General features: G+C 46.7%; 3 non-coding genes and 2 pseudogenes across 3 annotated transcripts; all 5 read left to right on the top strand.

Annotated features, from left to right (window-relative positions):
* The first annotated feature begins 11209 nt into the window (after positions 1 to 11209).
* On the top strand, positions 11210 to 11328 carry LOC136761725 (5S ribosomal RNA). The gene has a single exon (XR_010820387.1). It is a non-coding gene; the product is annotated as a 5S ribosomal RNA (ribosomal RNA).
* A 224-nt stretch (positions 11329 to 11552) lies between these two features.
* LOC136762640 (5S ribosomal RNA) lies at positions 11553 to 11671 on the top strand. Its single transcript, XR_010820834.1, has one exon. It is a non-coding gene; the product is annotated as a 5S ribosomal RNA (ribosomal RNA).
* A 210-nt stretch (positions 11672 to 11881) lies between these two features.
* LOC136762638 (5S ribosomal RNA) lies at positions 11882 to 12000 on the top strand. The gene has a single exon (XR_010820832.1). It is a non-coding gene; the product is annotated as a 5S ribosomal RNA (ribosomal RNA).
* Positions 12001 to 12212: 212 nt separating this feature from the next.
* LOC136761232 (uncharacterized) lies at positions 12213 to 12331 on the top strand (annotated as a pseudogene).
* A 215-nt stretch (positions 12332 to 12546) lies between these two features.
* LOC136762124 (uncharacterized) lies at positions 12547 to 12665 on the top strand (annotated as a pseudogene).
* The last annotated feature ends 195 nt before the right edge of the window (positions 12666 to 12860 follow it).

Below are 12860 nucleotides of genomic sequence, written 5' to 3'. Positions count from 1 at the left end.
ATAGGCGAATTGTTGGTGTTCCTGTGCCTGCCTTAGGTGCTCTCTCACAATGGGAGTGGCTATTCTCTCTTGCATAGCATTGATGTGCTCGACTACACTCCGGAAAGGAGTGGACTCGTGTTCCCACGTTTCACGGGCTATGTCTAATATCCCCCTGGGGTGCCTCCCATATAACAGTTCAAAAGGCGAAAAGCCCAGGGAAGCCTGTGGGACTTCCCTAATGGCAGACATCAAGTAGGGCAGCATGAATTCCCAATTTTTCCCATCCTTATCGATTACCTTTCTTAGCATGGACTTCAGGGTCCTATTAAATCTCTCAACCAACCCATCTGTTTGTGGGTGGTAGACTGATGTTCTCAACTGCTTAACCTGCAACAATTTACACAGATCGGTCATAACCTTAGACATAAAGGGTGTGCCCTGATCTGTTAATATCTCCCTCGGTATCCCCACCCTACTACACATCAACATTAGCTCTTTTGCAATACCTTTTGAAGCCATGGTCCGCAGTGGAATGGCTTCTGGGTACCTGGTGGCATAATCCAAAATAACCAGTATATACTGATGCCCTCTGGCTGATTTCGGGAGAGGTCCCACCACATCCATAGCTATCCTAGCAAAGGGGGTCTCTATGATGGGCAAAGGGACCAGTGGGCTTCTGAAGGCTGGTTTAGGAGCATGTAGTTGACATTCAGGACATGAGCTACAATGTTCTGTCACGTCTGCATGTACGCCTGGCCAGTAAAACCTCCTCAGGAGTCTATCCTTGGTTTTGTCCATCCCCAGATGTCCCCCCAGGATATGCCCATGTGCCAGATTGAGAACTGTTCGTCTGAATGGGGTGGGAACTAGCAATTGCTCCACAATGTCCACCCCTATCTTATTTACACGGTACAATAGGTCATTTTTTACCATAAAATAAGGATAAGCTGTTGGCGGGTCTGCAGTAGTCATAGGGGTCCCATTTACTACCTTCACATTTTCTTTAGCATAGTGTAGAGTGAGATCTCGCACCTGTGCACTGCCAAAATCAGTGGGGAGTCCCTCTAACACTGACACTTCTACATTGTCAGCTTCAGGGGTCTCTATGAATGGATTCTCACCCACCCTGCTAGTGCTGGGTTCCTCACCCTCCATAGGGTCATCTACGTCACTACATTCCACCCCTATGTTTTCAGTTTAATTTTCCCCAACCAAAACCTTCACTGTCGACTCAACTGGAACCAGGTCTACTTTTAGCTCTAGTTGTGGGATCGAGGCAACTTCTGGCTTACAGTTTTCAGTGTGCATTTCCAATTTACTATGTTTTCTATCTAGTTTTCCAAAATTAGGAAAATATCGTCCCAGTATCACATCATATGGCATGTTGGGTACCACACCGACTTCGTAATCTAGTTTCCCGGCCTCTGTCTGTATGTTTACAAGGGCTGTGGGATAGGGGCGTGTGTCACCATGTGTGCATGTGATACTGAGCTCCTGATGTCTATCCAGCTTGTTGGTCGCTACTAATTTTTCTGTGACCAGTGTAACCATACTGCCAGAGTCGAGTAGAGCAGCCACTTCTTTCTCATCGACTATCACTGTACACATGTGTTTTGGATTAGGTACTCCGCCTATGAAAACATCCGTCCCAACAGGGCAGGCATAAAATACCGGTTTCTCTTTCCCCATATCACACACATTACATTGCATTGGTTCCTCTCTACCTGGGCAGTGGGCCGCAATATGTCCTACTTTGTCACAATTGTAGCAGACAATTGGTTGTGATGGTGACCCCCTATAACCCTTAGTCTCGGCTTTAGGCCCCACCTTTGCCCCCCCCAGTCTTGCTCTTTTCTTCCAACCCAGCGCGTCATGTTTCCCAGAGTACTTTGGAACCATCTTACCCGGTCCGCTGGTTCGTCATGGCCTGGGGAACGAGTTTTTAACCTCCGGTACATGCTCTGCTGCTCCGGCTGTATAGAACCGCTCTACAATGGCCACCAAGGTGTCAGCGGACAGCACCTCATTCTGGCCAACCCAGCGTCGAACGTCCTTGGGCAAACAGCGTTGGTAGTTGTCAAGGACTATGGCCTCCACCACCTCGGCTGATGAATGGACCTCTGGCTGTAGCCATTTCCTGGCCAGATGGATCAGATCAAACATCTGCGTTCGGATTGGTTGTCCTGGTTGGTAGGCCCACTGCTGAAACCGATGTGCCCTCACTGCGGTGGTCACGCCCAATCGGGTCATTATCTCCGCTTTCAATTTATCATAGACCTGGGCGTCCTTCAGCTCCAGATCAAAGTACGCTTTCTGTGCATCCCCTGCCAGATAAGGTGCCACAAGCCCTGCCCAGGAATCTTTTGGCCATCTCTCTCTCTGCTGTCCTCTCAAAGGTCATAAGGAAGGCCTCAACATCGTCCTGTTTTGTCATTTTCTGCAGAAAGTGATTGGTGCGGGGAGTGGAATGGGTTGCAGCCCCCTGTGGCCCAATCCTGGTTGCAAGTGCTTCAACACTCTCTTTCAGCTCTTTAGTCACCTTTTCCTGCTCTTCTCTAAACATTTTATTTGTATCATGCTGGACCTGCAGTGCTTCCTGATGCATCCGCATAGCATCCTGGTGAGCCACCTGCTGCACCCTGGTCGCTTCCTGTTGGGCTATTACAGCCTGTAGTTTTTTTTTTTTTGGATAAAAAAATTCACTTAGCCAGTCTGGGTTTCATGAGGTGCTGCCCGCATTCTACACCAAATGTGACAAAACGCCTTGGCTGTACACATGTGCGGGTCTTCTCTGTGATCTTCTTAGGAGTAAAAACCAGTCATGACCCAGGGAGGAGGTTGCAAATACAGGGCTGTGCCTGTATGTTTACTTCAAACAAAACAAATCTGAAAACAAAACCTAACTCACACTGGAGTTGTAACTAATCTTACATAATCATTCTATTTTAAACAAAGTCTGGAATAAATAAGTCTTGGCTTTCTCCTTATGAGCTACCTCTGTTTTCCAGATAACTCACCCTATTGTCTCTCACTTCTCTCTCTCTCAGGCCCGCCTTATATACCTGGTGAATAATTGAGGAAGTAACACCAAGTGACCACATTAGGTGCTAGAATGGCTGCCTGAGGGTTTCTGGGGAGTGTAGTTGCCTAGGGTCGGTATTCTACCCTAGAGTACACACCTTGCAGCAGACCTGGCCTGACATATCTGCCATGTATGACCCTGCCCCTTGGTTTGTCACAATACATACATACATACATATACACGGAAAATAAATAATAGAATTATGAATCACAATAAGATGTAATGAAGTACAGAAAAAGAAAATGTAATAAAATGTGATCTTTAATACATACAAATAAAGAAAATAGGTATACCATTTCCAGATTCCTTTTTTGAAATACAATGACATGCATTACAAACGAGTATTTACATTATATTTACAGCCGGTGCTCGTGTGTCACTGTGTCCCTCAGGCTGTGGTTGGCGCTGACATATTGGGCAGAATGTGTCCCTTATTTTGGGCTAAAGCTTTCTGTGGAGGGGAACGTGGGTGAGTTTGTACCATTCTTGGGGGGCTCTGCCTTGTTGGGGCGGAGCTGTGATCCAGGTGAACAGCAGATCGGGCATAGGTGGGCATGTGGGCAGAGGAGTAGGAAGGCCGGTCAAGCAAATAAGCTTGCTAAGGTACGCAGCAGCAGCAAGCAGCCCCCCCATCCAGCCAGCCAGCCAGTCTGGCTGGCAGTGACTGAGTGGTTGACAGACGGCAAGCAACGGAATGTACGTGCTCTGTGATGTCATAGCAGTCAGCTGAGAGAGGCTCGTGATGTCATGGCTGAGCTGGCTGGCTGTCTGGCTGGCTGGCTCTGTGTGTGTGTGTGTGTGTGTGTGTGTGTGTGTGTGTGCGTGTGTCTGTCTGTCTGTCAATTCATTTCAATTCAATTCAAAGGTGCTTTATTGGCATGATCTATCACAATATTGCCAAAGCAGATACAAATGTTCTATCAATCAAGACAAAACATTGCAATACAAGATTCAGTGGAACAAATATAGTACACATTGAAATAAAATTAAGTAGGATATAAACCATATTTGTTGTTTGTATCAAAATTTGTGTCATGACATCAGAAAAATCACTGTTTTTATTTTGTTTTGCAAATGGAGTGCCACAGGCTGGTGTCTACACACTGTCTCGCAGGCTGTGGCAGGTGGATACATATTGCGCTGCTAAGAAGGCAGTGCGCTCCTCCTCTCCCAGCAGGACGGGGAGTTTGCAGCAATCGGGGATCATGCTGAACTCAGGGATATGCATTTTTAATATTTTAAAGTATGTCTCCCTGATTTTTGTGTATTTAGGGCAGGACAGCAGGAAATGCGCCTGTGTTTCGACCTCCCCTAGGTCACACTGGCTGCACAGCCGCTCTTCTCTGGCAACCCAGAATTTTCTGTAGCGGCCTTTTTCAATGGCGAGGCTGTGGTCACTGAGCCTGTATTTAGTTAGATTTTGTCTCTCTTTTATATTTTGGATTTTTAAGTATTCAGCCAATGTAATGTTTCTATTCAGGGCCTGGTAGCATTCCAATTTGTTTTGTAATTCTAATTCGTGTCTCTAATCTTTTGTGTATTTGCTTTTCAGGTACATGTCAATTTTCCCAATTGTTGTTGTTTTGGTCATTGTGTGTTCGGGCTCTGTGAGCCTCAGAGCCGTGGGGGCGTTTCTGTGTACGTGTAAGATGTTTTTATTAAATTCTAGGTGGAATATTTCCATGGGGCTTTTGTCCCAATTGTTGTTATTGAGGTTCATGAGGGGACCCCACACTTCGCTCCCATATAGCAGGATTGGTTGGATGATGGAGTTTAATATTTTAATCCAAATACTTATTGGTATTGTTGTTTTCCCAAATTGTGTCTTTATGGCATAAAATGCCCGGCGTGCCTTGTCTTTTAATGCGTTTATAGCCAGGCTGAAGCTCCCTGACGCACTGATGGTCAGGCCAAGGTAGTTGTATCTGGTGCAGTGCTCTAATCCAGTGCTGCCCAGAGTGAAGCGGTACCTGTTTCCCTGAGATGGGGCTTTTTTCTGGAAAACCATAACTCTGGTCTTGTCCAGATTGACTGCCAGGGCCCATTTCTGACAGTACTGCTCTAGCAGCGCCAGGTTCTGCTGAAGCCCCTGCTCTGTGGGCGACAGCAGCACCAGGTCGTCTGCATAGAGCAGGAACTTGATCTCTGTGTCATGGAGAGTTAGGCTGCGGGCGTCAGACTGCTCCAACACTGTGGCCAACTCGATGATGTAGATGTTGAACAGTGTTGGACTCAGACTGCAGCCCTGTCTCACTCCCCGCCCCTGAGTGAAGAACTCTGTTCTTGAGTTGCCAATTTGAACTCCGCATTTGTTTTCAGAATACATTGATTTAATGATGTCATAAACTTTACCCCCTACACCACTCTGTAGAAGTTTATAAAATAATCCCTTGTGCCAGATTGAGTCAAATGCCTTTCTAAAGTCTACAAAACAGGCAAATATTTTTCCTTTATTGTTTTGGGTATATTTATTTATGAGGGTGTGTAGAGTGTAAATATGATCGGTTGTGCGGTGTTTTGGTAGGAAGCCAATCTGACTCTTATTCAGGACACTGTGCTTGGTAAGGAAGGCCAGTATCTGGGCGTTCATGATACTGCAGAACACCTTCCCCAGGTTACTGCTCACACAGCTGCCCCAGTAGTTATTGGGGTCTAATTTGTCTCCACTTTTAAAAATCGGGGTGATCAATCCTTGATTCCCGACCTCAGGGAATCACCCGGCTCTCAGCACCAGGTTAAAGAGTTTGAGCAGAGCCTCCTGCAGCTGCGGGCTGCTGTGCTTCAGCATCTCAGGGCTGATGCTGTCGGGGCCGCTGGCTTTCCTGGGTTTGAAGATTTTGAGTTGATGTTTTAGTTCCTGTATTGTAAATGGGTTATCTAAGGGATTTTGGTTATTCTTAATGATTTCTTCCAATTTATTTAGGTTTTTTAATATTTTAATCTGTTCTGGCTTTGGATTGTTTTCAACATTTTGGTAAAATTTTTCAAAGTGTGTTTTCCAGATTTCTCCATTTTGAATTGGTATTTCATTTTTTGTTTTTGGGGTATTTATTCTGCCCATATAGTGGTCTTTTTTCTTACTGAGGAGTTGCTTGTAGTGCCGCAGGGCCTGGCAGTAGCTGAGGCGAGCCTCCTGGTTGTCGGGCTCTCTGTGTTTAGTGTTGGAGAGATGTCTCAGGTGTTTCCTAGAAGTTTCACACTCCTGGTCACACCACTGTCCTTTTTTTCTTTTAGACGATTTCATATTTTGGTTTTTAATTGTTTTAATGTTTGATTTTAAAGCCAGTCTCTCAAATATTTCATTCAGTGTTTTGGTGGCTGAGTTTATTCCGTTTTGGTTTATTTGATAGTGTGAGGATTGATATCTGTCTAACATGTTTTCAATCTCATCACTATTCAGGGCTCTTGTGTAGTTCTCTGTGCTGGGCTCTGACCATCTCTAACTGGGTGGCAGGGAGACCAGTTTTGTGGGAAGTTTGGCTCTGACTTGTGGCTGCGCTGATCTTTTTAGGTAAAGTGTTATTTGGCTGAGGTCTGATAGTGGAGATTGTTGTCTGACTATAAACGCATTGTTGGCTTGTGGGTCCAGGTCAGTTATGGCGTAGTCCACCACACTGCTGCCCAGAGCCGAGCAGTATGTGAATCTCCCCAGAGAGTACCCCCTGGTCCTGCCATTGATGATATATAGACCCAGGCTTTTACATAGGCGCACTACCTGCTTCCTGCTCTTGTTTACCACGCTGTCGTGGCTGTGTCAGTGTGGAGGTGTGTGTGTGGCACAGCGGGGAGTCTCCGAACAGGTGTGTGTTCCCCTCTGTATTGATGTAGTCCATCTCTCTGCCAGTCCTGGCATTGAGATCGCCACACAGCAGTACAGAGCCCAGGGTCTGGAAGTGGCAGATTTCGTTTTGAAGCTCATGAAAGCCTTCCTCATTATAGTAGGGGGAGTCTGCGGGTGGCATATAAATTGCACATAGGTATATATCTGTGTTATTTTGTAGGGTGTCTTTTCTGATTTTCATCCACAGGTGTGTGTCTCCTCTCTGTACTGGGCATAGGGCTGCTCGGAGCTCCTCCCTGTACCACACGATAATCCCCCACGAGGCCCTGCCACACCTGACTTTGGGTTTTTTATAGGAGGGCACAATCAGCTCCCTGTATCCATTGTATCCATCCAGTGTATAGACATATCTGCACAGCACCAAGTCTCTACAAGAATGAAAACATCTGAACTATTTACAGTGTTGATCAGTTCAGGGCCTGTGCTCTTCATTCCAAAAGTTGAGGAGTGTAAACCCTGCATATTCCAACTGCTTATTTTAAAGGACATGTTAATATATTTTATTATACTTGTCTCTTCTACATAAGAAAGTTTAATTTGTGGTCTACAACTGATATTATATTACTATTAATAATTATATATGGATATACATAATAATCACTCAAAGATTTTATCTTTGCATCAAAATATCAGAATAATTAAATCACATTTTTTCTTACTCTCCATCTCCACAACCATATATATGTGTGTTGAGGCTCAGTTAACTCAGCAGTGTGGTACAGATGACACTGAGGAGTTGCCTTATCTGGGCCAGCTGGGCAGCATCGGGCCTCCAGGCTCTGGAAGCCGCTGCTGCGTGGCTGTGTGGCTGTGCTGGTCCCCGGCTGTCCGCTCTGCTGTGCTGGATGGGCCCTCTGGGGATGGGGGGGTGGGGAATGGGGCCGCGGGGTCTCAGGGGCTGGGGCTGGGGTGGAGCCGGTGGCTGGGGATGTGGCCGGGGGCTGGGGGGTTTGCTCCTGGTCTCGAGGTGGGGGTGTGTGGGGTTTCGGCCCAGGGTTGTGTCCTTGAGGACCTTTGAGATGATCCTCACACCCGTCTTGTTGAGGTGGACGTGGTCATACAGGTGATGTGGCTGGATGTCTCAGTGGTGTGCCAGGTGGACGTTGGGGAGGAGGGCACATCTTCGGGACACTTCTGCGTTGATGGCCTGGATGATGTGCAGGGGCACGTCTGTGCGGGGCAGCAGTGTGGAGATGGAAATTTTGGCAGTTGGGAATTCCTCTGTGGCTTTCGTTGCTACCTGTCTCAGGGCTGAGGCCACATCGCCCCTGCGGGCACTCAGGTCGTTAGTGCCGGTGTGGATGAGGATGTGTTTGACTTGGCAAAGCCTCCTCTTGGAGAGCAGCTCCAGGGCTCTCTGTGCTGTGGAGCACCAAAGCTTTTTCACTTTTCGGCCAGGGAAGAGTCGCCTTTCAACCAGGAACTTCCCATTGGATTCGCTCAGAATGACCACCTCTGCGTTGACCTGCTACTCCGGGTTTGCGTCGGGAGTGGTGGGGGCAGCGGGTGTGTTTTGGGGGAGTGGCGTTTCAGGGGGTTGTGTATTAGTGGCAGGTCTGGTGATAGTGGGTGTGTCAGGAGTGGTGGGGAGTGTGGGTGGATCAGTGGGTGCGTCAGGGGTTGGAGGTGTTGTGGGGTCAGTGCAGTGCAGTCTCTGTGCTCCAGTGATGTGTAGCTCCTCTCTTAGCTCCTCCAGCTGGCTCTGCAGGCTCCTTAGCTGGCTGTGCTGGGGTGTCCTGGTCAGCTCCTCCCTCGCTCTGCGCAGCTCCGTCCTCAGGGTTTGGCTCTGCTCCTCCAGGTCTCTCACTGCTGCTCTCAGCTCATGGATCTCAGCCTTGTGCTGCATCTTTAGTCTGTGCATCTCATCCCGGAGCTGATCGCACAAGGAGGTCTGGGCCAGGGTGCTCAAGGTCTGCTCCCTGAACTCCGCAAACTCCAGCTCCAGCACTGATAGGCATTCCTTTAGTGTTTTAATGTTGCTGGAGAGTTTTGGGGAGACAGGGGGGCAGTCTGTGGGACATGGGGCACTGTCTGGCTCCGTGTGGCTGGGGGCAGACTGCAGGGTGGCCGGCTCTGGCTCTTGTTTCTCTACCTCAGTCTGCTGCTTTGAGGTGTGGAAGCCGAGAGCTAATTGGTCCAGGCTGCTCTCGCTGCCCTGCACCATGATGGTCCCGTTGTGGTATACATTAAAAGTGAGCATCACACTGTCTGTGTCTTTCTCTACCAGCACTGAGATCTGCCTGCCTCTGCTAATGCCCCTCTTGTTGTTATTGGGGTATGTCTGGCACAGGGTTTTGTGAAAGGCGGTGTAGAACAGTAGATTGTTCTTGACCCTGTTTTCTCCTTTACCGGTGTAGTCTAGGATGAGGGTCTCAGGAGATGCTCTCATCACAGCTTGTTTGTAGTCCTTCTTAGCCTGTGCAGAGCGAATGTCTTCATGGTATCGGATTTCAAAAGGCAGCTCTGCAGTCAGACTGCTGTTCGATAGATTTCTATCAGTCTCAGTGGCAGTTGGGCTCTCTCCTACTGTCACTCTATTCAAATCGGAGCTCTGCATTTTCATTGGCTGAGTCAACTACTGAGAATGCTTATTTATTTTATTAATACATATTTTTTTGTTTAATTATTTGACTCTTACCTCCAATTCTTGTCTTCAGCTTTTCTTTTCTGACTTTTCTTCCTGAACTGTCTCTCTGCTTTCTTCTTTTTGTGTTTCTCTTAAAATTATTATTTTTTGAATACTTTTTCTTCTGAATTTCTATTCCATGTCTTCTGTGTATGTTTATAGTGCTATATATTCATTTGTAAATGACAAATTAAATCCGCTTATGTATAAAAACAAATGTTTTTTAGGAGCTCATATTCCTCCCTCTCTCTCTCTCTCTCTCTCTCTCTCTCTCTCTCTCTCTCTCAATTAATTTCATTTGTATTGTCAAAGCAATTGGACATACATACACATACATACATATACGCTCACCTAAAGGATTATTAGGAACACCTGTTCAATTTCTCATTAATGCAATTATCTAATCAACCAATCACATGGCAGTTGCTTCAATGCATTTAGGGGTGTGGTCCTGGTCAAGACAATCTCCTGAACTCCAAACTGAATGTCTGAATGGGAATGAAAGGTGATTTAAGCAATTTTGAGCGTGGCATGGTTGTTGGTGCCAGACGGGCCGGTCTGAGTATTTCACAATCTGCTCAGTTACTGGGATTTTCACGCACAACCATTTCTAGGGTTTACAAAGAATGGTGTGAAAAGGGAAAAACATCCAGTATGCGGCAGTCCTGTGGGCGAAAATGCCTTGTTGATGCTAGAGCTCAGAGGAGAATGGGCCGACTCGATTCAAGCTGATAGAAGAGCAACTTTGACTGAAATAACCACTCGCTACAACCGAGGTATGCAGCAAAGCATTTGTGATGCCACAACACGTACAACCTTGAGGCGGATGGGCTACAACAGCAGAAGACCCCACTGGGTACCACTCATCTCCACTACAAATAGGAAAAAGAGGTGAGACATTCAGATGGTAGAGTCAGAATTTGGCGTAAACAGAATGAGAACATGGATCCATCATGTCTTGTTACCACTGTGCAGGCTGGTGGTGGTGGTGTAATGGTGTGGGGGATGTCTTCTTGGCACACTTTAGGCCCCTTAGTGCCAATTGGGCATCGTTTAAATGCTACGGCCTACCTGAGCATTGTTTCTGACCACGTCCATCCCTTTTTGACCACCATGTACCCATCCTCTGATGGCTACTTCCAGCAGGATAATGCACCATGTCACAAAGGTGGAATCATTTCAAATTGGTTTCTTGAACATGAAAATGAGTTCACTGTACTAAACTGGCCCCCACAGTCACCAGATCTCAACCCAATAGAGCATCTTTGGGATGTGGTGGAACGGGAGCTTCGTGCCCTGGATGTGCATCCCACAAATCTCCATCAACTGCAAGATGCTATCCTATCAATATGGGCCAACATTTCTAAAGAATGCTTTCAGCACCTTGTTGAATCAATGCCACGTAGAATTAAAGCAGTTCTGAAGGCGAAAGGGGGTAAAACACAGTATTAGTATGGTGTTCCTAATAATCCTTTAGGTGAGTTCATCGTAGCTCTTAATACTCTCTTTCTGTCTGGAGGAGATATAATTGAAGTATTGTACACGTACCCGGCTACTTTCAACACCCATTGCTGCACTGATATTTTTCCCTCCATTTTTCTTTATCCATTTTTTTTTTGCTGGAAGTTCCGTCAATACCCGTCAGCCTTTAAGAGACATCATGCAGCCAGGGCTCTTGGCTTGCGGCCACACCGTCCTGAACGCGCCCGATCTCGTCTGATCTCGGAAGCTAAACGGGGCAGGGCCTGGTCAGTACTTTGATGGGAGACCTCCTAGAAATACCAGGTGCTGCAAGCTTTTTCGTCTCCTGGGTAACTTCATCATAGCTCTTAGTACTCTCTTTCAGTCTGGAGGAGATATTATTGAAGAATTCTACACGTACCCGGCTACTTTCAACACCCTTTGCTGCACTGATATTTTTCCCTCCATTTTTCTTTTTTCTTTTTTCTTTTTTATTTTTTGCTGGAAGTACCGTCAATACCCGCCAACCTTTAAGAGACATCATGCAGCCAGGCCTCTCGGCTTGTGGCCACACTGTCCTGAATGCGCCCGATCTCGTCTGATCTCGGAAGCTAAACGGGGCAGGGCCTGGTCAGTACTTTGATGGGAGACCTCCTAGAAATACCAGGTGCTGCAAGCTTTTTCGTCTCCTGGGTAACTTCATCGTAGCTCTTAATACTCTCTTTCTGTCTGAAGGAGATATAATTGAAGTATTGTACACGTACCCAGCTACTGTCAACACCCTTTGCTGCACTGATATTATTCCATCCATTTTTTTTTTTTTTTTTTTGCTGGAAGTACCGTCAATACCCGCCAACCTTTAAGAGACATCATGCAGCCAGGCCTCTCGGCTTGTGGCCACACTGTCCTGAATGCGCCCGATCTCGTCTGATCTCGGAAGCTAAACGGGGCAGGGCCTGGTCAGTACTTTGATGGGAGACCTCCTAGAAATACCAGGTGCTGCAAGCTTTTTACGTCTCCTGGGTAACTTCATCGTAGCTCTTAATACTCTCTTTCAGTCTGCAGGAGATATAATTGAAGAATTGTACATGTACCCGGCTACTTTCAACACCCTTTGCTGCACTGATATTTTTCCATCCATTTTTCTTTTTTTTTTTTTTGCTGGAAGTTCCGTCAATACCCGCCAACCTTTAAGAGACATCATGCAGCCAGACATCTCGGCTTGCGGCCACACCGTCCTGAACGCGCCCGATCTCGACAGATCTCGGAAGCTAAACGGGGCAGGACCTGGTCAGTACTTGAATGTGAGACCTCCTGGAAATACCTGGTGCTGCAAGCTTTTACGTCTCCTGGGTAACTTTATCGTAGCTCTTAATACTCTCTATCTGTCTGGAGGAGACATAATTGAAGGATTGTACACGTACCCGGCTACCTTCAACACGCTTTGCTGCACTGATATTTTTCCCTCCATTTTTCTTTTTTCTTTTGTTTTTTGCTGGAAGTTCCATCAATACCCTCCAGCCTTTAAGAGACATCATGCAGCCAGGCCTCTTGGCTTGAGGCCACACCGTCCTGAAGACGCAAGATCTCGTCAGATCTCGGAAGAAAAACTGGGCAGGGCCTGGTCAGAAATTGGATGGGTGACCTCCTGGAAATACCAGGTGCTGCAAGCCTTTTACATCTCCTGGGTAACTTCAGCGTAGCTCTTAATACTCTCATTCAGTCTGGAGGAGACATAATTGAAGTATTGTACACGTACCCGGCTACTTTCAACAGCCTTTGCTGCACTGATATTTTTCCCTCCATTTTCCATTTTTTTTTTTTTTTTTTTTTGCTGGAAGTTCCGTCAATACCCGCCAGCCTTTAAG

The sequence above is a fragment of the Amia ocellicauda genome, chromosome 10 (assembly GCF_036373705.1).
Source record: "Amia ocellicauda isolate fAmiCal2 chromosome 10, fAmiCal2.hap1, whole genome shotgun sequence".
Classification (NCBI taxonomy): domain Eukaryota; kingdom Metazoa; phylum Chordata; class Actinopteri; order Amiiformes; family Amiidae; genus Amia; species Amia ocellicauda.
This window is presented reverse-complemented; position numbering and strand designations above follow the sequence as displayed.